Source organism: Uloborus diversus, chromosome 4, assembly GCF_026930045.1.
Source record: "Uloborus diversus isolate 005 chromosome 4, Udiv.v.3.1, whole genome shotgun sequence".
NCBI lineage: Eukaryota > Metazoa > Arthropoda > Arachnida > Araneae > Uloboridae > Uloborus > Uloborus diversus.
In genome coordinates, this window is record NC_072734.1 from 32,058,599 (window position 1) to 32,082,315 (window position 23,717).

At 33.9% G+C, this 23,717-nt stretch overlaps 1 pseudogene; it reads right to left on the reverse strand.

Annotated features, from left to right (window-relative positions):
* LOC129220013 (uncharacterized) overlaps window positions 1-23,717 on the reverse strand; it is a 97,182-nt pseudogene that overhangs the window by 25,631 nt on the left and 47,834 nt on the right.

A 23,717-nucleotide genomic window follows, 5' to 3' on the forward strand; every position in this document is an offset into this window, starting at 1 on the left:
TGTTATACTGAAACCATGTTGTACGAGACTTTGAACAATGTGAATTAAGGCAATGTGTACTATATAACGAATAAATACCTTTGTGCTGAAAATTCAACGAATTTACGTCTTATAATGCAAATTTTATACTAGCTGCAATTTCAATTCAATAAAACCAACAACCGAAAATTGGCAATAAAAATATACGACAGCCAAAATAAGATTTTCTATAAACTACAACTTAATTCTTTTACATACCTTAAATTAAAACAGGCACAAAGTTACCAGAGTTAAGCTCATCAATAAGTGTAGAAATTAAAGCAACTGCCAAATAATCATTGAATTTTTTTTAAAATCTCCTTTGGGTTTTATTAAAAATATTTTCTATTTTGAAAGGGGGCCTTCTTGCCCCCCTCCCCCAAGTGAATACGCCCATGTATTTATTTCTACATACTTGGTTATTCCTCATCTTAGCAATGCTAATGCTAGGACAAGCAGCAAAAGTAAGATATAGAACATTGGCAACAAAATTAAGATAAGTCTTTTAATCTTAATTTTGGTACATCTGCAAGTTTTGCTAGTATTTAAATCTGAGTGATATTTCTACTAATGATGAGTTCAACTTATTATTAATACAGCAGTGCAACAACATTTACAAAGGGTATGAATGATTCAATACAAAAACGATAAACACAACATTTTAAAAATTGTCACATGAAAATGAGAGAGGGATATCTACGTACTTCACAATTTAGAGCAGGAATTAAGATAAATATTTAAAATGCTATAACCTGTTACTTACACTGGATAAACATGTCCACATTTCTTTAGCTTCTTCAAAGTCTAATAGGCAATACAAAGATAATGCTTTATAGGCTTCAGTTTTTATGTCATCTTCATCAGATTTCAAATGAGGTAAAATCTATATTAGAAGAGCATGAGATTTAAATTTATTGCAAATGTAGAATGCAAGATTCGTGATTTTTTTTTAAAAATCAGTTTCTTTTGTAAATTTAGATTTTTAAAAATTTACATAAGATTTTTTTTTCTTTTTTTTTTGGATTTTTTTTAAAATAGACTTCAAACAGGGTTGCCACAGAAGTTTGAGAATGAGATTCCCTGACATTTCCAGGTTTTCCAGTTGATTTTAGAAAAAAAATTCAGGTTAATGAATGTCGACTTGCGTTATTTAATATCAACACAATGTAATTTTACTGCACATTTACCTACTTTATTAACCAAATAATGCTTTAAAACATTATCAATAACTGCTATCAAAATTTCAGTTAAGTTAAGACAAATTTAAAATTTAATTATAAAATGCTTTAAAAAACCTCCTTAATGCTACAAGACTTTTCTTTTACATTTTTGACAAACATGCCCTTGTTGATACCACACTCTCAACTAGTGGTGTGACATCTATAAAAAAACATTGATGTTAAAAAAATAGATGTTCAAAATTATAACATCAATGTTTTAACAGAAAACATGATGGATGTTTCCAAAACATCGAAATCACTATTCTCAACTGTACCATAAACATGTTGTGAAAACAATATCGGCATTGTGATAAAGGGATAAAATCTTAACATCTTTCTTTGGCAAGCAAAGATCCATAAAACCATAGTTCATTCTGTTTCAAAAATAAAAATATATGCTAAATATTTTCTGAAATTATGATTATATATTTAAAATTTATATTCTAAATACAGAAGGATATAGCAAATTATTACACTATTTTTTACAAATAATAAGCTTTAAAAGCAAATGAAGAACTAAAATGTTAAATGCTATTTCTTTTACTATTTAGTATTTTCACAAAAAATATTTAATTGCTAATTAACTCGGTAAAAGCTTAAGTCTCCAAAAATAAATAAAGCCATTATAATCCAGAATTTATTTTAAAAATTTCCAACCAATGAAATCATGGAAAAGTTTGAATTTGAAGGATGTGTGCATAAGGACTAAAATCTCAAACAAACTAAGCAACTTTTGGCGAAGTCACTTTCAAAGAAAAAAATGTAGCCATGTTTTTGAGACCCTAAATTTTTATGATCATTCATTTCATGAAAAAGAAAGATAAAAAGACATAGCACGAAGGCTATCTTGATTTTTTTTTTTTTTCAAAAGAAGCAAAATCAAATCTAATGATAGAAATCAGAGCTTTATGATTTTTGTATGGTTTATTTATTATTATTAATATTAATATTTTTTGTAGCATTATTACATTCAGTACTTAAAAATGAGCTTGATTTTTATTCCTCTTAATTATTGGGAAAAATTGCTTATCTGGAATGCAACATTTACCGCACTTCTGCATTTTTGAGCAGCAATTTCATCCGTTAGATGGACAAATTGAGAAGGAATTCCCTGACTTTTCCAGAAATTTCAATAATTTGTGACTTTCCCTGTTAATTTAAGTGATTTTCATTTTCCCTGACAATTTCACGTTTTCCATACTTTCAGGGTGCGTGGCAAACCTACCCTGTTCAAAGATTTTAGATTTAATTATGTTATATTTGAAGCAGTGAGAAGCAAAGGGATGTAAGTGGAGATTTTCAAGTTTTGAGTAAAACTTGTTTAAAGTTCCGGTCCTAGGTAGGCTTTCATCTAAATCATGCTGCATTTACAGCATCTAAATGCTGCATCTGCAGCATCCACCAAGGCTACTAGTAATGTCTCTTCCTACTATTTATACTGGTTATCCCTAAGTTTTTAGTTTTGGCACTTACATCCCTTTGCTTCTCACTGCCTCATTTGTGAACATACACGTTATTTCAAAAATATAAAAAACACATTTCAGGTTATTCTCATGAGAGTAACTATGCTTGAATAATAGGTATACAGTGATAAATCAATTTTAATGTCCAAGTCCATGCATGATTCAAATTACATTTTAACATTGAAAGCATCATGAGTAATAGTATGTGTACAAAAAAAAAAAAAAAAAAGGAGAGCCATTTTTTTATTGGAGTTACTTTTGAAAGCTGAAACATGAATTTTCGATAAGTCTTTTTTTTCCCTTTCCCTGCAATTCCCACTAATCAACATTTAACTAAATAACAGGGTTTGTGATTTTTGTAAAAAAAAAAAAAACTTCAACATTTTGCAGATATTAATTACTTTACATTCATAAACATAATATATTTCATACAATAGATGAAAAAGCAACTTTTAGTTTTAAAGTTGACAAAAGTTCTGAAATGGATTTAATTGTGAAGAAGGCAACTGTTAAAACGTGATATTGAAGCAATTTGAACTAATGAATCCATTCAGCTTACTCTTAAAACAAAGATAAGTTCTCTAAGTATTCAATAAATTTTTAAGATTTATAAATACATTATAATGTTTGATAACACATGATTTTGCTTTATGCATTGTTTAAAGATCAGGTTTCCATCATCATGTATGTTTTTAGTGTAAAATAATACATTCAACATTTGTTTAAATATATTAGTCATGGTGTACAAGAAAAACTCCAAATTTTTATTTTGTTCTGAACTAATTTTGGAGCAAAATAAATTTGCAAGAGTCTGAAAATCTGATACACACAAAGAAGGAGGGATCTATGTAATTTTGAAGTTAATATTGTGCAGTGTAGTTAAATTTAGAGCAACACAATCTAAAAATGCAAAATTAACGTACAAAAATAAACTCAACTGTTTTTAATCAACAGTTTTGTTAAAAAACTCACTCGATTCAGATTAATTGATTTTAATCAATTTAAAAAAAAATCTCTTGATTTAAATCACTATTTAAATCAACAAACCCTGTTGACTAAAAAAGAAAAAAGTATTTTGCTGCAGACATTTCTGTTTTACAAGCAAATACTAACATATGAGTTGATAAAGAATTAAAAAAAATTACCAACTGGTCCTTCAGCTTGGTTATATTTTCAGTAGGTTTTACAACATAGGGGGAATTCAGGATTTCAGTTAAAATGGATAGGCACTTCAAAATAATTTGTGCTTGTTCCTAGATGGAAAAAATTGAAAATAAAATTTAAAAAAAAAGAAAAGAAAAAAGTTGCATATCATTGCAAAATATGACCTGCTTTAGTTACCACAGTTAAAGCACAGGAAAAAACATAAATAAATATTACAAATGTACTAACAAAAAAACTTTTTTTCAAAACAAAATGTTTTCAGTAATTAAGTTAACCCAAGAAAAGTCGCGCTTTGGTCGATTCCCCGCCCGTTTTCAGATATTTTGCTCTATCCCACCACCCCTTATTCTAATAATGGGGTTCATCTGTGTAGCTGAAGGTCAGACTCTCCCCAGCTCATACACTTAGGTCTGAGAATTTTCTCGGCATTTCAACGTTGCATAGCTTTTGGAAATGTATGTTGGTCATTTAGACCAATAACGCGCCATCCTAGTCAGGTGTCATTTTCTCCCCGGCACTTCCTTTCTTCTGCTTTCCTCTCACGGATTGCTATGGCGGGGAAAAGACCGAAGCGCGAGCACTAGTGTAACAAAAGGAACTGCGACTTCTCTAAGGTTAATTAATATAAATAAAGGGTAATATGAATATTTGACAGTACTATACATTCAAAGCATTTTGGCAAATATTGCTGGGAATTTGTTTGTTGTTATTAGAGCTGGGTGTGTTAAGAGAGTAGGTGGAAAAAAATCTGATTAATAGATAGACAAGTTCAATTGTAGACTGGATTTTCTCGCATTTTGACTATTTTCAGAATTGAATTTTTGGTCGAGTTGAAGGCATTTTGGTCCATAGCCATATTGTGTAATAAGATTTTAAGTATTGTTGTATGAAAAATTTGTCAGCGTAGCATTAGCAATTGCCATTCATCAATGTACTCCCCAAAAATGTCTTGAATTGAATTGACCTGTTCTGCGCTTAGCAGAACAGAATACACTCCAGGTTCCCCTGTACCTATCACTACATCTGCTTTAACTGGTTGGATGGGGACCTGAAGAGAGCTCTGTGTATTGATCCAGATCAGGAGCTGGACAAATCCTGACCCAGCACCCATAGAAGTAATGATTCGGAAAGGGAACTTGGAGGACTTTGTGACCACAAGCACATTTAAATTCCCCAGTCACCATTAGTGAACATGGAAGGTTTTTGATTGGCAGGTATTGAACCCGGGACCCTCCAGTTCTGAGTACAATGCCTTATCGATCGAGCCACCACAACCAGGAATTCTAATGGTGGCTGCCCCACATTAGTATATTGTATTTCCAAAAACAAGCAACAGAACTCAATGAGGGTTAAAGGTGCAACCACTTTACCTTGTTTCTCAAAGCAACGGTTGCAACACCAAGGTTGGAGTTTAGGGCCCTGTGATTTGATTTGGCCACTGTCATGAGGGCCAAAAGTCATAAGTTGCAAGTAGTTCTCACAGAAGTTGCCCTTTCGCAAAACACTATATAATAAACTTAACTCAAATGTCATTCTACTTGAAAGCATGTACCTTTCCTGTCATAAAATTGGCAAGTTTCAGCAGTTCCATTATAATCAGAATAAGATCATCAAATACCAGGTCTTCTTCTGATGCTGCATGTTCAAAATATAAAAAGACAGAATCTCTGACTACCATATTAGGTACAAAAGGATTCTTAATGATATCCAGCAGGGTTGACATAATCCGGTCACTACGAAAAGAAAAGAAATATATGTTGCTGGTAAAACAAGCAAAATTTAGAAAAAGTAATAAATAAAATTAAGCTTAATTAATACTAGTTATGGTAAACTTGAATATTTTCAAATTATTACAATGAAACACTGGTTTTACGTCCTCTGAATCTACGTTTTTTTTGCATTTTACGCTTTTTTTAACCAGGTCCCAGTTTTGCTGTATACTATTGATGTTAATTTAACCTGTACGGAAAGTTTGTTACCTATGAAATATAGAATTTATAGGACACCAAAATATATATATATTGTTGCCTCAGAACAACAGTAGGATATCTTACTGTTGTTTCTGGGATTAGATGTCTTATGGTTGCTCTGAGGCGACGATATAATGATATAATGTCACAATATAAAAATTAATTTCTCATACAAAAAAAATAAATAAATAAAAATGATAATAATAAGTGAAAGAACACTTTCTTTCAATTCAAATTGAAAATGATTTGGTAACAAATTACATAGAACTGCTTGACTATTTCTGAGAAGTTTTTAAATTTTTTATTATCAGCATCTATTAGTGCTTGTGAAGCCTCATCGTCAGTCATACATTTACTTTTGCGTCCTAATTTTAATTTGGTATTCCCCTCATCTATCATTGCCTGAGTTGAATTAATGCTTTCCTTAAATCTTTTCAGTTTATTTCATGGGTGCAAGTTTGGTGATGTGTTCAAGATGGAAAATATTTTCAGCCCCCCCCCCCCTCCCACGCGGGCTTAAGGAAAAATTAATGTGTATAAATGTTGTAGATTTTAACAATGCCAGTTTGGAATCTGTGTTTGATTTGAATTTTAAGCCTTTAAATTGTAATATTTAAGCGTTTTTATATCGTTATTCCAAAAAATCTAACAACCGCCAATAACGGGGGTCGCTCTGGGCTCTCCCCAAAATTGAAGCTTTGAAAATGAAATTGTACTCCATCTTTCATAACGTTTATATGCTTTTTGAATGCACCATCGAAGGGACGGAATTCAGGAACCCTCCTTTGGCAATATTTCGAAATTGAAGTTCCAAAAACGTAATTTTAGATGATGTTGGATAATGTTAGGGGTAAAAAAGTTCGCAGCTCCCCACCATTAGTTTTTTGGAGATCGTAAACATTTCCATTGCAGCAATAAAATCATTTAGAACATAAGATTGTCACTTTTGAAACATAAATCAATTCTGATCGGAAAGTCTACCCAAGGTAGCGCCAACAAACCAGAAAAGAAAGAAAGGTGGGGGAAGGGTATGGCCGACTAATGATAATCAACTGACACCATTCCCCCACACAGTTTTCATTTGAAAAAAAAATTCTTTTATAAGACAGCAGGTGGTGAAATCAGCAATAAAAAAAGCACTTCATTGAAGTGGATATATTTTTTAAACAAGGTACACTTTCCAATATTCATTAATTAAAAAAAGAAATAGGGGAACCAGAGCATTTTTTAACATAGGAACTGCGCGACACATATGTCGCCTAGTGAAAAAAATCTGTCGCCTAGAAGATGCGAAATCAAACCACTGGGCGACACTGGAAAATCTAAAATTGGTACACTCATTTTTGTAAACGGATTTCAAATCTTTGTAAAAATCTTAGGAAGACCCTTGTCTTCTTTAAAAAAAAAAAAAAAAAAACCATCGACTCGTACATGACGAAAGCCTTCTTTTTCTACCCTTGAGGACCGGCCTACCACGCACTCGGCGCCAGATTAAGCAATCGATTAGCACCCCATCTCATTAGCTCTTTCATTGATGATAGCCGATAACCATTTCACGTCTATATGTGTACAGGGTACAGGACCCTGCAGGGACACTACTTGGTGGGACGGGACGGCAATAAAAGCAGTTTGCGGAACGAAAACAGCTGTTTTTCAGTCAAAGATGCAAAGAGAGAGGTATTTTTTCGAAAGAAAAGCCGAAGGCTGAAGGGTCGGGGTTGCTTCCTGGAATTCTTTTCAGTAATTTTTGCTTTAGGGTAACAGAGAATTATACCACACCTACCACTTCCTTTTTTATGGCTTTTTGAATAAAAGGGATTCGCGCGTTGAAACTTGTAGGCACTGGCAATCTATTTATTTTTTCTCCAGTTTCGAGGCAACAGGACTGAAGAATGATGGAGTCATTTGTAACACGTTTTAGCTGTAATTAAAAATCCTTTTAAAGTTATAATGAAATTGAAACTCATTTTGATGATTCAAACAAAGGATTTTTAAGGGTAAGTTTGGTTCGTAAGAAAATTTACTTATTTCAAAAACTTTTACTTTAATTATCCATTACCGCTTTTAATTTGTAAAAATGTTTTTGAGACATTTGTTATTTATACTATCATTTCCAGGGCCCGGATTTACATTTTAGTTATGCTTATCACGCTTAACATTTAGTTATGCTTACCTATTGCTTATCACGAAAAGTTGTGTGAGTTGTCGTTCCTAAAAAAATGAAAATACTTGAAAAAAAAAAATCAATTTCATTTTCAAATGCTTGAAGTTTTACAAAAATGTGGCTACAAGCCTTGAATTTTAAAATTTCTAACAAATTGGAGTTGATAAGGAGGAGTGCCAAAATATGTTAAATTCAGTGTGTGCTTCAATGGAATGCCGGACATCACATAAGGTTCAGATCCAAAATTTCCATGGACATAACGTCCAGTTCCAAAACATCCGAGGGACAGAACGTCCGACGGACATAACGTCCAGCGGATATAACGTCCAACGGACACAATGTCCGACGGACAATAGGTCCAAAGACAGAACTTTCACATTTTTGGACCCAGCTAGGACATAACCTCCAGTTTTAGAAGTTTATTTCTTGAACTTCTCAATTAATTACATGATTTGCCACTGAACAATAGGTTTCATGGAAATTATACTCTTACTCTTAGCATTGTTCATTATTCCATCAAACTCTATTCCCTTGTGTGTGTGTGTGTGTGTGTGCGCGCGCGAGGGGGGGGGTTTGCTTTAACATTGGATTAAAGTATATTCATAAAAAGAAGTATGCTTCAATTTTATTTCTTACTAAGCGTATAAATTATGAATTTTTCAAATGGGCACTATGTTACTCTCTTGCTACCTATTTTCTAAGTGTGTACCCTATTTCTTTTAAAGCACTTTGTAGATGGGTTGCAGAGGTGATTAAAAACTAACTGTATCGAAAGTCCATGAGAGCAAGTAACAATGCATTATACTTTCTTCTCCCTTGCTCTATCTCTCTGTCGACTGCCTCATTGATGTGTCGACCCCTAAAAAAATGTTACTGTGTACTATCTCAGCTTGCAAGAGTACATAATTTAAAAAAAGTTTTGTTTGCCTATTTTTCCCCGAATATTTTCAAATCCAATCTTCCTTTATATGGCTTCAAACTGCAGAATTTTACTAGATTTTTTTTTTCAAAATTCAATCTGGGGGAACCCCCGGGACCCCTAAATTGGGATCCCTGCATCATTCTCTCAATGTTATTCCCCTTCTTAAGGGAAATCCAAAAAGGCAGGCAAATACACATTGAAAAAACACACACACACACAAAAAAAAAAGGAAGAAAGAAAAGAGCATAACTTTATGTGTCTCAGGGGAAAAGACAAATATAGAGCAAAAAAAAAAAAAATCATTAATAATTTGCTTTTTAAAAAAAATAGCAGTCTTTGTATATGCGTATGTTCCATTGTAGCACCTAAACTATTTATCCGACTTTCATGAATAAGTGTCAATTGATTCGTTATTATGGCTCAAGTAACGTACGCTATCAATCGACTTTAACAATAGGAGGAGTTGATTTTACCTTGCAAAACTCGAATTTAAATGATTTTTTTAGAGTGGGTTTTAAATAAATTTATTAATAACCCGACTGAGGGAACAAAGGGTAAGAAACAAGTTTGGTGTTGATTACTATTATAGTCTTATTAAGTTAAATCAATCTTTTATTGTTTAAATTTTCTATCAGCTTCATGTAATAGCAATAAATTAAGCTTACCTTTTAAGTTTTAAGTTAATGATATTCTTGTATATCAAACTAAAATGCTTACCGTAAATTACTCACGCTATTATTTTTTGTCCATCTTAGATTAAAACGGAAAATATTTAAATAAAATAAAAGAATAAAAAACTGAAAACCGACTACGGCAAAAAAAAATAAATAAATAAAAAAAAAACTAATTTGAATTTTGACATCTTGAATTCAAATTATGTTTTTCGCAATCACGAGTGTGTGTATGTGCGTGTGTGTTTGTGTGTGGGGGTATGTGTTTGTGTGTACGGGTTATGTGTATGTGTGTGTAGGCATGTGTGTTTGTGTCTGTGTGCTGGCATAAGTGTGTGGGTAGTTGTGTGTATGAATGTGTGTGTGTGGGAGGGGGTATGTGTATGTGTGTGTAGGCATATGTGTTTGTGTCTGTGTGTGTATGTTTTTGTGTGTGTATGTGTGGTTGTTTGTATGTATGCGTGTGTGTATGTGTTTGTGTATGTGTGTAGGTGTGTGTGTGTGTGCGTGTGTGTGTAGATGTGTATGTATGCGCGTGTGTGTAGGACATGGATGCAACCTGGAGACGGCTTTCGCTATAGGAGCAGCATCGTGAGGAGCCCGTCGACGGTGATGGTGCGGAGGGTGGCGGGGGGAAAAATCAAAGGAACGTCAAAAACAGTCAAGTGAGAACAATAAGCAATCCTGATTGCTCAAAAAAAAAAAAAAAAACCCCTAAAAGATAAGAAACAAGGTAGGTGCTGTTTAATACCATCGTCCTATTGAGTAAAACCAGTAATTTGATAGGTTAGATATTCCTGTTTATTTAGTTCTATTGAAATCCTCTGCCACTTTCGCATTAATAACATAATTCAATTCAAATACCGTAGTCGTGCGGTATAGTAGAACTGTAGTTGAGAACGCACGACAACTGCATTTGAATTGAATTATAATGTTATTAATGCGAAAGTGGCAGAGGATTTCAATAGAACTAAATAAACAGGAGTATCTAACCTATCAAATTACTGGTTTTACTCAATAGGACGATGATATTAAACAGCACCTACCTTGTTTCTTATCTTTTAAGTTTTTTTTTTTTTTTTGCCGTATTCGGGTTTTAGTTTTTTCATCTTTTATTTTCTAGAGTTACAACTTCCGAGGGAGTGCTCCAAACCTCTTCTCCCCTACCATTATCAAAGACAAGTAGAATGCATCTTTAAGAATGCAAATTAGAAAAATTTCTTGTGGCGGGCCCTTGAATTACTCCTCCACGTCATATCACAAAAAGAACGTATTGAACTCCGTTTTTAGCACTACAATTGCAGAAAGAAATCCGCCTGACAACCCCGAACCACCCTCTTCTGAACATTATTGGACATAATGTTTGCGTTTTGAACGTTTCAATTTCAAAAAACGGGCGTGGGGAGGGAGTCGCACCGGAGCGCATAATATTACGAAAGTCAGTTAGAATTACAAATAAAGAAAATTTTCCTTTGATATGGGCCCTCAAATCTCCCCTCACTCTAACATCATCAAAAAGATCGTCTAAAACTGCATTCTTAGAGCTAGAAGTTCGAAAAATAGACAGGTGAGTGACACCGAACCTCTTCAATCCTAACATTACCAGAGATCGTCTAAAATGCGTTTTCAAGACTAAACATTTCGAAAAATTTCCGGGGGAGAACCCCCCGGACCCCCTTTACTTCGGAGTTAATACAATTCTTAAGGTTTGGTTCATATCGGCTTCCTTTTAAATCAGAAGATCTATACAGCCGCCACAGAACAAACAGTACTTACAGAAATTCCACTTTGAGGCGACGATTATGCATACATTTGTTGAGAAAAAGGCTGTAACCTTCTCAATAATTTTCACTCTTATGATGAACTTGTGTCGCCTAGTAAAAATTCCTTAAAAAATGCTCTGAGGGGAACTGAATAATAATCCCAATCAGGGTCCCCAAATCACATCCCTCTTAAGGCACTCAAATATAGCCTAAAATGGCACTTTAAATATTGCAGCATTAAAAAATTTTCGGACGAGAACTCCTGAACTCATTCCTCTGAGTTCACCACAAATGTCCTAAATTTTAATTTTTAAGGTTTCAGTTTCTAAATTTTTTTCTAGGAATAGTACCCCCCTTACCTATAAACATGACTTATGATGGCCTAAAAGTTTTAATCCTTCAATTTTGGAAACTTTTTGAAAGAATCTTCCTACACCATTCCCCCTTAAGTCATCCAAAAATAGCCCAAAACAAAGCTCTTAAAATTTCAGAAATGGAAATATTTCGGGTTGGGATACGGATACCCCCCCCCCCCATTGTGTTTACTAAACACAGTGTAAGTTTGTGTTCAAGATTTATTTTTTTTATTGAGAGAGCAACTCCCCTCCACACATCGCCAAAGACAATCCAAAGACTTCAATTTCGAAAATGTTTTGAGAAAGACCCCTGAATTCCCCAACTCTTAACTCACTCAAAAATAGCGAAAATAGCATTTCAATATTTCAGTACAGAGAAATTTTCGGGGAGAGAGATCCCCCCCCCCTCCGAATTCCTTCATCTAATTTCACTAAATTTGATTTAAATTTACGGTTCCCCCTTTTCATCACCGAAGATATAAGAATTTAAATTCTAAAATTTATTGAGAGAAAACCTTCAAATTAACTCTTTTTAAGTCCTCCAAAGATTACCTAAAGCTGAGTTCTGAATACTTCAGCTTTGAATATTTTTCAGGGAAGGGGAACCCCGAACCTTAAGATAGTCTAAAGTTGCGCTTTCACCTTAAGAAAGTCCCCTCTCTTCCTCTTGACATTGCCAAAGACAGCCTAAAAGTTACAAGACTTCAGTTACAAACAATTTTCCGGAGAGGGTTTCAAATTCCCTTAAGTCATTTAAGTATAGCTCAAATAGTTTTTAATACATTAGCTACAAAACATTTTCATGTTAGAACACCAAAACCATCTCTCATAAATTCATCAAAGATTGCCTAAATTAGTCTTTTTAAGTCTTGAGTTTTCCATTTTTTTAAAAACTTCCCTCTTCCCACTTTTACATCATTAAAGACAATTTTTAAGAGTTTGCAGAGGAGAAATATCAAACCACTCCTAGCTTCAAAATGGCTTTCAATTCAGTTTTTCGACATTTTATACTGGAGCCCTTGAGTAGTCCCTCCCTCTTAGATTGTTCAAGATATGAATGTTTTAAGACCTCAATATCATGGGTTACTTTGCAGACTTACCCTCTTTGCAAGAGCGTTTTTTAGGAAACTCGTGCGGCTGTTATTTCTCTCCTTTCCTTTCTCTCTCTCCTCCCCCCTCCCCCATATTTCCATTCTAGCGACTGTTAGATTCAATGACATTGGAATTTAATGATTCCTCAAGTCTTTGTCAAAAATGCAGGAATGGTTGCTCATCGGTGTTTCCAACCAGCTTGAAGTTTCCCCCCGATTATAGTAGATCCTTGTGTTACGCGGGTTTATTTTAGGTGGTTTCAACTATACGCGGTTTAAGATTTGACACCTTAATTTTATTTTATGTGGATGAGTTTCGGTTTTACGCGGATGCGGCAATGCAAACAGATAAAAATTTTCCCCTCTTACAAAATCCAAACTCCTAAAGATTGCAGGTTACGTCTAATCAACTACATTTTGGCTTGGTAATAATCGAGTTTGGGCCACTGGAGACATTTTATGCGATTAGTTTCAAAGCTCTCTCCAGAAGTAAAGTTATGAAACTCACACAGTTCAGAACTCACTGGCAGAAGAGCTTTTAAAAGTGACAAAGGAGGCCAAAACCAACGAGGATATCAATATCGGTGACACACAACCAAAAACATTCACATTGAAGAGTTTGAGCCATTCCTAGACAATCGAAATGATCTTTCTGATTTGTTAGTGAAGGAAGATTCTATCATGGAAATGACGCAAGTGGTCATGGATACGTTAATGCTCTGCAAAGAATTGGAGAAAAATTCTTAATGACTGCCAAAAGAAAATTTTCAGCTCCTCTTCATAAACAGAACATGAAATTAAATAATGTTTTCTCTATGCATGTTATGCATGAAAATCGGTATAAGTTGACATTGAACTCATTATACAATTAGTCATCACTAGAATGAAGTATTTTTTTAATCTATGGAACCAAACCCCTATTTTAACACTACTATTAGGTCTCAATTTACAAGGCATTTCCGTAGAACTTAACCCCTGCGTAAAATGAGGGTCAACTGTAATTCCAAAATTTACATTTTCATTAAAATCTTCAAAATCCCCCGACAGTATCCGTTTTACCTGGTATGGTGGACGCCCTTTCCTGTGGCAAAAATATTTTCTCTCGTCAGCAATCACTCTCAATCGGTGATTCAGATTCAAATCTTAAGACATTTTAGGAGCGTAAAAATTTTTCATTTATGCATGTAAAGTTTGCAAAAAAAAAAAAAAAAACACAAATGAAAAAATCCGAAAGGATGATCGAAAATAGCAAGAGAAAAGGCTAAATTTTCAATTAGAACCAATTATTTCGAAAAATCAGGGAGAATAGAGAGCAACTTCGCGATCTGCAATGCAGTGAGTTGGAAATGACAGAGCTATACCTAAATAAAGTCAAATGGCGGGAGTCTAAAAGCCACTCCTCCAAAAGCACATTGCAAACAAAACAAGTCCATGGCAGAAAATTGAGATAATGTTGATGTAAATTCTTGGTTATGGAACGGTTCAGTAATTAAAGCTTTTTTTTCAAACACTCAAATTTTCTTTTTTAAGTAAAAACTGAAAGAAAGTCATTGAATTTCTTTCCATCCCGGAAATCAGGGGCGTGGCTAAGGGGGGTGGTTTGGGGACAAACCCCCTCCTTCCCAAAACGTTATTCAAAAAAAAAAAAAAAAGAGAAAAGGAAAAGAGAAGAGAAAGAAAAAAAAAAAAACTTTTTTCTGAGCAACAAAAGTCAAAAATTCACTTTGCTCCCCCCCCCCCCCCCCCCAATGGCATGAAAATCTGCTCCACGATTACCCAAGTATAAAGATGCCTCCCTCTGCTGCGACAATTTTTTGATAATTGAGTGAAATTTGGCACTTTGCTTTAGAAATGAGATTGATTTGTTACATCCACGTATATGTAGCCTTTGTCATAGATTTAATTTTCTTTGTCAGAGATTTAAAATTCCTCCGTATTAGTTTTGTTAGGTATTTATTCTTTTATTACATTATTAAGTGCTTTATTGCAAGTTTAACCCCTTGAGGACCAGCGCTCAGAAAACGAAGCGCAGCTACGGGACCGAACGTTCTGAAATGGAATGCCGCCATCGGCCCGAGCATTTATAGCAGTTAAGCCTAATTGAACAAAAATATTCATATAAAATCAGCATCTCAAAATAATGGCTTGAAATTTTAATTTGGCTTAAACAATGTACTACTGATTACTAATTATTAATATAAAGACTATTACATTATTAGAAGGAAGTGAAATAAGTAGAATACTAAAACTTTAACCATGTGCACAAAATTAAATGCAATGTGCACAAAAACAAAGTTAGAGTTTGACATCGTGAGTGTGGAATCAAAGAAAAAGAAATGTAGCAAAAAAATATGTTCCTTATGTAATTTTGATTAAAACAACTTAGGTCAACGAATTTAAACTAGTTATATTTCCCACGCGACAAGTCTCAAAACTGCTTCATAATTCACTCGAAGACATTCCCTTTCACTCACTTCGCTAACCATTTTTATTGCAGTTTTCCATTCTCCAAATGAAAAAGAATAAATACAGAAGAACAATATCAGAAAGGATTCAAAAATAATCATAAATTTCAGGCCTCTTGAAATCATTCCTGTACTCTCATTGAACGGGGAATCCCAAAAGTCTGGAACACATACGCAAAAATATTTTAACCTTCCTTCCCTCCCCCATAGTTTATTCAGCTAGATGTATATCTCTTTCAATTACTCGTAAAAAAAAAGAGAAGCAAAGATATAAACAAGAGCAATTGAGACCTCATAAACCATATGCGCAAAGCAGTGATTCACTGTTGTTTACATAAAAAAAAATCTATCCCATTGAGAGGCCCAAATAAGAAACTAAAGCGTGTACATGAAGGTCAAATACAATGTGACTCGAATATGATCAATGTTATAGCCATTTAGCGCCATCTATGGTCGCTTAAATATTCAATTCAATCGTTCCATTTCAAGGTAGCCTATACGTGACGCTGGGACGTCAGCGTCGATCAGAGCGCGTAGCGGAGAAGTGACGCTGGGCTGATAGGAGAGGAATCGTTGCGCAGCCTTCGCGTGACGCTGGGTGCAAACGGTTTAAGGAATCATTTTGACAGTAAAAGAAACTTTAAGCATATCTTTTTCAAGAACAAGTCTTTTATTAGTTTTTGGTCCCTGATTTTTTTTTTTTTTTTGGATTCATTATTTATCCTCTTAAGGTTAGCAATTGCTGCAAATCTAACTTGGTCAATATTCTACGATTTTCCTTTTTTCATCACTTGAAAAAATCTTATACTTTCTTTTTACTCCTATCACTGCGTTTTTCTTAGGAATCACAATTTTAAGAAAGATAGCAACCAAAGAACAGTACTAATCCAGATAACAAGCGAAATGGCTTTTAACTTGAATGATGTTTAACCATGAACTTGAAAAGTTCATCTTGCATGTCAAACCTCTGAATTTCACCCCTTTACTCTTCTTCCAAGAAAGTGCACGAAATGACTGTCCTTTTGTTGATCTTCCTAGAAAGCCTATTCGTGGAACGCATTTCTCCCTTTTTTCCACTGCCTCCTCAGCTCTTGAAGACCATTCCTCTGTTTCTGAGTTGAAGAAAATGTTTTTGTTTGCTGCTTTAAAGATCACTGGGCTGCGAATCCGAAAATGATAGCATAACCGAAATTCGAGACGATAGAGGTTTTTGTTGGTCTGGTCTCGTGTGTGTTATAGGTCATAGTCAAAACTGCCCTCGCTAACCAGAGTATCCATTGCAATCACATTGATTTTTCAGCCAGTATTAACTGCGTATTCTTTTGGAAACGTACAGTCTGTTTAGAATAGTACATTCTAAGTGAAAGTTGCTGCATAATGAAACGAGCAAAACCGATAACAAGCTTTTTTAAACCCAAAGAAAAAAATGAAAATGATGAAAAGGATTCTCTAAAATGAGAAAGTTAACGTCGTCTAAAGAAAACGAAGTACAGTCTGCAAAGTAGCATTAGTCCCATTGGACCCTTCTAAAGATAATTTTATTTTAATTCAAAAGAAAACTGCATAGCATTACATGAATAAAATGTTTAAAAACGAAATGAATCTAGATTATTTCTGTTAGCTTGGTTCGCAATAAAAAATAGAAAATAAAAAAGACTTCTGTTTATAACACTTGAAAATTGCTGTAGCTCTCTCAAATAGCAATTTAATTTCTAAAGCAGCTAATAAATTTAAAATAAAAACTGCAGAGGAGAACAGATGGTATGCAGCTTTGAGCGAATAACTTTCTTCCGTCTATATTTCTTCCCTAATTTTTTTTTTATTCAAATTTTATTAACTGCTTTAGAATTAGCACAAATGTAAATACATAAAAAGCAACATATAAATATAACGATATGAAAAGCAATTTCATTTTTTGTGGGTTATAATTCAAGAAGTCTTTTTTTTATTTTATTTCATACTTTTAGTGCAAACCAAGTTAGTAAAAAGTCTTTATAGTCTGACCACCAATGAGATTGAGAGTCAAATATCCAGTTTACAGGCGGAAATGGAAGTATCTATTAGCTTTCAGGGATGCCAGATTTTGTAGATGTGTGTTAGCCTCTAAATTAAGTAGTCACACTGAAATGAACGGAACATGCTCATCAGATATTTGATTTCCCCCTGATTTGGATAGACTGGTTTTGACAAGACCTCCGTTGCCAGAAAATTTCACTTTAAATTAAATGGAGGGAAAAGAAAAAAAAGTCGAGTTTTCCATAACATTATAAATGTAAAAAAATATTTCTTTGTTTTTGTTTTGTTTGACACAAGAATTGGACTTGGGGCACCCCATTCCAAAGTATGTAAGATTCACCTCCCTCTCAATTTTTTTAATACTAAAAAAAGTTTACACACACACACACACACACACACACACATATATATATATATATATATATATATATATAAGAAGTAACCCCCCCCCTCCCCCGAAAGTTGGGTCTAGCTACCCCTCTGCCGGAAATTTTGTCCAAGACGGAAATCTGTCCTGAGACGGAAGGTCCTGCAACCATGGTTTATTCCAAGATTTTTTTGTCATATCATTCCATTTAGGTTCCACATTTTTTCCCCTTCTTATTTCTTTCAAATTTCCTTTTTGTTCCTTATATTTTGAGTGTGCTGCTTTGTACAACTAGATTATTTTTTTATTTACATTAACATTTCCCACAGGGTATTTTAGGAAGTCTTTTATAACTACTCTAAGACCAAAAACTGTGTCTAAACTCACGTTTGGTTTGTCACCAGTCAAAATTCTTTTGTTGACAGAAAAGCCTCTCTCCTTGGAAGTTGGCCATGAGAGTAAGTCAGGACTGCCTTAATAAGCAAGCCCGCCGTAAGGGGTGTGCAACTCGTGCACTGCACACGTGCGCTATGCTACAGGGGCGCCAAACTCAGATTTACAGTTCCAAATTTCATTGCAGATTTTTTTTCCCTAAGATAAGCATTTATGTTAACTTTTTTTTTTTGCCAAAAACCATAGAATGTTCCTGTCAGAGCTTGTAACAAGTACTTCATTTTTCTTGTCACGTCAAAGAGAGTCCCACTTTTTTTCCTTATTTAAAATTTAAAAAAGAAACAAGGATAGAGCCTAGGAAAGAGGAAGGAAGGTAGTAGCCAGAACCAGGCCCCCGCCGAGCCCGATTGGCAACGTCGTGCAAATGTCTTTTGAAAGCCCTTATGCACTGGTGTTCGAGAATAATATAGTAAACACCTGGGAGTGAGATTTTGTAGACAAATATAAAATGGAAAAGAATACGTTTGGCATTTTATTTATTCAAAAAATACTGCGTGAATGTTTAAATTTGAAATATGGGGTACGTTTCTATATACTTTGTACCTTGAAATTATTTCGAGTTCAGCAGCTCCTCTGATGTGCTAATAATGCGTTTCGGAAAAAGAAAATATTTTAAATATCAAGTTAACGCCACTTTGAATATCTATCTAATCTTTAAGTGATGAATAATTGATAAAACTTTTATGCCTGTCAAAACATGACAACAGGAGCAGTGGCATAAATAGTTTTAGGGGGGCACAACGAAAAACGATTCTAATTGAAAAAGAGGGGTCCGCTGTTTCTCTCTGGAAAAATTTTGAAACTTGTACCACCAAACCTGCAACATTTTGGGGCCTCCAAATCTGAAAATCTATCATATCTCAAACAGGTCCAATAGACTAAAGATTGGTTGCCTTGTTGGCCAAAGAAGAGCATCAGTGACAAAATGGCTGTCATAGATATGCAAGAAGTAACCCCCTAAGTACTAGCAGACCCCATGTGGGGTCTGCTAGTACTTAGCTGAAAACTGGCAATAAGTTTAAAAACAATGCAACAATGTGTAGGATGCTACTAATACACTGTTGAGCTGTTAAGGTTCTATATAAAAGGACTAGAGGAGACTTGTCGCCATCAGAAATAATGTCTGTATTCTCATTTAAAGTAGAGGCTGCTTTGGCCTATCTGTTATGGTCTCGCCATAAGTGAAAGTCTTCGTACAAGGAGTTTCAATGCCTTCATCTTTAACTGTAATTTTTTCAAAGAAAACAAGACCCCGATTTCAATTTTGAAATACAATACTTCAACCCAGAGTACATTTCAAATTAGACTTCCTAAGCATTACACTTTATCCTTTTATGATAAAACACAATTAATTATGGTAAAATTAAAAATTTAATTAAATCAATACCTTAAATAAAATGATTTAATAATTGAAAATATTGATGACAAACAAAAACATTAACCCAACAACCATATACTTTAACCAGGGCCGTCCCAAGAGGGGGGCGAACGGGGCAATCGCCCCGGGCACCACGAAATGAGGGGGTGCCTCTCGATTCGACGGAACACAACCACATTTTCACGAGGGGCTACTTGCGGTGCCCCTAATCCTATAAAATGCCCCGATGGTATAAAATTAGGGGTGCCTTGCTGCGCTCCCTCATTTCGGGTATCATAGATACACAGTCATAGACACACAAAATAGAGAATCATTGCAATGATTCTCTATTTTTTCCTAGGGCACGAAAATATTCATCTCTCTAAGTCTCCAAAACATTCGTTTCCTTTGTATATGCAGATACAATTTCTGAGAATATAACTGTTTAGAATCAAACAAAAGGCACTTCTCCTTTGTCTAGTTTTCACTAAATTTACTTGAATCATGTCCCTGCGTGCAAGTGACGTAACCAGAAAAAAGTTTTAAGAGGGCACATTCAAAAAGCAAAAAAAAAGTTATTTTTGATCGGACAGGAAAAAAGGTCAAAAGCTGTCTGGTTAAAATTTTGAAACTTTTAGTTTTAAAAACGCAATTTTAGCCTTAAAAACACGATTATAAGCTATGTTTATTGAAGTTATGGTAAGAGAGGGAACTCAGAGACTTTCCGATCGATTATTTTTTAAATAGATTGAAATCAATTCCTTCTCCCTCTGCAAGTTTTCAAAATTGAAGTTTCAAAAACGCAACATTAGACAAACGTTGAAGATTTTATGGACAGGAGGATCTGGAGCATTTCCCACGAAAATTGTTCAAAATTATTGTTAAAAAAATTTAAGCAATGTTTACATTCAGGGGCTATTCAACTTAAATTTTTTGTAAGTGTCGTTTTAACAACCCATTGCTTGTGATATTAAAGAACAGCGGTATGTGGACCCTTGCACTTATATTTTCTTAAACTCAAATCTTAAAATGCAATTTGTAAGGCCATACTTTGTAAAATTAGGGCCAGTGACTTTTCGAAATTAGAGCTCCAAAAACGCTATTCTGAGCAATGTTTGGTATTGTTGAGTATTTGTGGGCTTCTCCCTAAAACTTACAAATATTTGATGCAAAAAAATAACATCTTTGTTTATAATAGATATGAAAGCTGGAATTAAGTTGGTACAAGTAAAACCAAAAAACTCTTGAAAAGAGTCATTGGATGAGTCCTGATCGAAATTTAATTTTGATGTAATTTACTTCAATAAATACATTTTCTATTCATAATCAGCAAATCATTTATTCGTGTTCATAGTTTGATCAATATGAATAACCAACTCAGTTTTAATTGCGTGTTTCTTATCTAGTGGGATAACATTTTACTAGATAAATATTTGGATTTTCAACATTTTCATTTTTGGAAAAGTTTTTGGGGCATTAATGTTTCGCAAATATTCGAAACAGATTCATTGCTTGTGTTTTAATTTGTATTATGCATAGCCATCTGATGGTTCTGTTGATTAATATCTAAAAGAAAATAAGTATGTACTATGCACTGATGTTACAACTAATTTGATTTTTCTCTCTGTATAGGGGGGGGGGGGGCGCCAGGAAACTTCCACCCCGGGCGCCATCAGCTCTTCGGACGGCCCTGACTTTAACAATAGACATCTCTTAATAGAGTTGCAAGATAAGAAGACCACAAGAAAAATTTATTAATACTAACCACTTCTCTTTCTCAACAACTTTTATCACATCAGTAAGAAACATAATTAATTCTTTAAAAATAACAGTCTGATTTTTTTCAACAGCATAATTGCGCAGCTGCCTGAAAGAAAATGATATTCATATTAAGCTTAACAAGAGGGCATAACTGGAGTTTCTTTTCTCTCTTTTAAGTTTTCAATAAATAAGAGCAAATAAAGCTTTGTTTTCCCTTCTTAACACTTACTGAATAAAATAATCTACAAGTTTTTCTGATTCAGGGAAAATTTTCTTCACTGCTTTTTCTCTTTGTGATAGGTTAAAGATGCGATGCCACAAATAAACTTTCTCTGGTGACAAGGTTGAAGGCAAGAAACTAAAATATTGACATAAAATTATTTTTATTAAGATAAATGTATTGAACCAATTTACATACACATACTTGATATATTGTAAAATATAAACAAGTGGAAAGATATAAATATACACTGCATAGTGAAAGAATTATATTTAACAGGTGTAGAAGAGATGCATGCAATATACTAGACAGCAGGTTTATCACATCAAGAGACTGCAGTTTCGTTCTTGTTAGAACTCATTAGTCTGGAATAGTAAATAAGCGAGCTGGAGGAAGATGTCATCTCATTGAAGCTGAGAGTCGCTCTTAGCTAAACTCTGAACAATCAATTTTGTATAGGTTTTAAATTTCGGTATTTGCTGGCTTTTTTTTATTATTATTTTATTTTTTAAATACTCATCACTCCCAGGTTGGGAACCACTGGTATAGGTAACATTTATATCAAAGGAAACTATAATAAAAACTCACGTTTATGTTTGGGAAAACTTAAGAAAACTCAATATTCTTTTTAACAGTGAGCTGGGAGAAAGGGTTGCTAACTTTTCTGCAATGTAAGACTACTTCTATAGACAACTAACAATTAAAAAAAAAACTCTTTCTGGTGTGGTACCTCTCGCAATAACCAAAGCGTAAACTGCAAACATGCTCACATATTTTAAGGATATTTTTGGCTCAAATATTATTGAAAATGCACATGACGTTGAAAGCCAATTTTTACAATGTGGAAATATACAAAAAGGTTAGTAAAATAATATTGTTATTTTTTCCCTCTCAAAAAGTTGTGATCCCGTTCAACAAATAAATGGAAAAATGTCAGCTTTCCCCTCAAAAATCTGTTTTAACTCTACAGTTTATGCAAAAATTTTTAAAATCATATATATTATTTCTCAAAGGAGTTTTTCTGCTGACAAAGAAGCATCTGCCATTTCACTCAATTTTTTTTTTTTTTTTGAAATCAAATAAAAAGCAATACATGGAAAATGTCTGCAAAACCAAAATCAGTTCTAGTTGATACATGAGGCAGTGAGAAGTAAATGGCAAAACTAAAAATTTGGAGATAACCAGTAAATGCATTAGGTGAACCTCTCCTCTGCCTTGGGGGCAAGAGATGGTACTGGTAACCCTGGTAGTTGCTGCTATACAGCATGATTTAGAAAAAAAAAATTCAATGTAAGCCTACCTAAGATGTTATCTTTAAACTCGTTTTACGTAAAACTTGAAAATCTCCTCTTACATCCCTTTGCTTCTCACTGCCTCACATCATCTGTTAAAAACCATGATGTTTTTCAACATGACAATTAACAAAAAAAAAAAAAAAAAAAAATGCCTTTTCGAAAAATTTTATTTTTATTTAGCAATCACCAGCAAAATTCACAATATCATTTTAAAAAAGTTACATTGAGCTATACATAAGAAATTATTAGTGGAAGTATATATAAAAAAATGTTCTTCGCCACAAATTAAGACATGACTTCTCTCACCACAAGGACAGTATAACGAATATCTTTATTTTGTAACAATTTAGACAAAATTGGGAGGGGAAGACATCATTGAATGCATGAGGATGCCATATTCAAGAGATTTTACTAAAAAAGGAAATGCAAACTTACCTTTCATCATTTAGTTTAATTTCTTTAATCAGGTGAGACAATTTTACACATTTTACAATGGCAAGCAACAGATCATCAGCAAATGGTAGTTCTTCAATTGTTTTATCCTTTCGTCTTAAGTTTTGAAAAAACACCAGGACTTCATCATTGTAAGCTCTCAACCACATCGGAATCAACTTTTGAACAGCATTTTTACGAACAGCAGCTGAAATTGCATTTGCAAAATGTTTCATCAGTGTTTACAATGACAGAGCAATTAATTAAAATTAAAAAGAATCAAATCACAAATTACAGGTAAGTCATAAAAATAACAAAAAGATATGACATACATATTTCTTATAGAATGCAAATATTTTTAACATTAGTGCACATAAGCTACTAGCTGCCCTCCATGATTAGTTGGTTAATATCTCAAGACCATGGGTGCAAGTTTGGTGATGTGTTCAAGACGGAAAATATTTCCAGCCTCTCCCCCCCCCCCCCCATCATGTGTGCTTAAGGAAAAATTTATGTGTATAAATGTTGGACATTTTAAATATGCCAGTT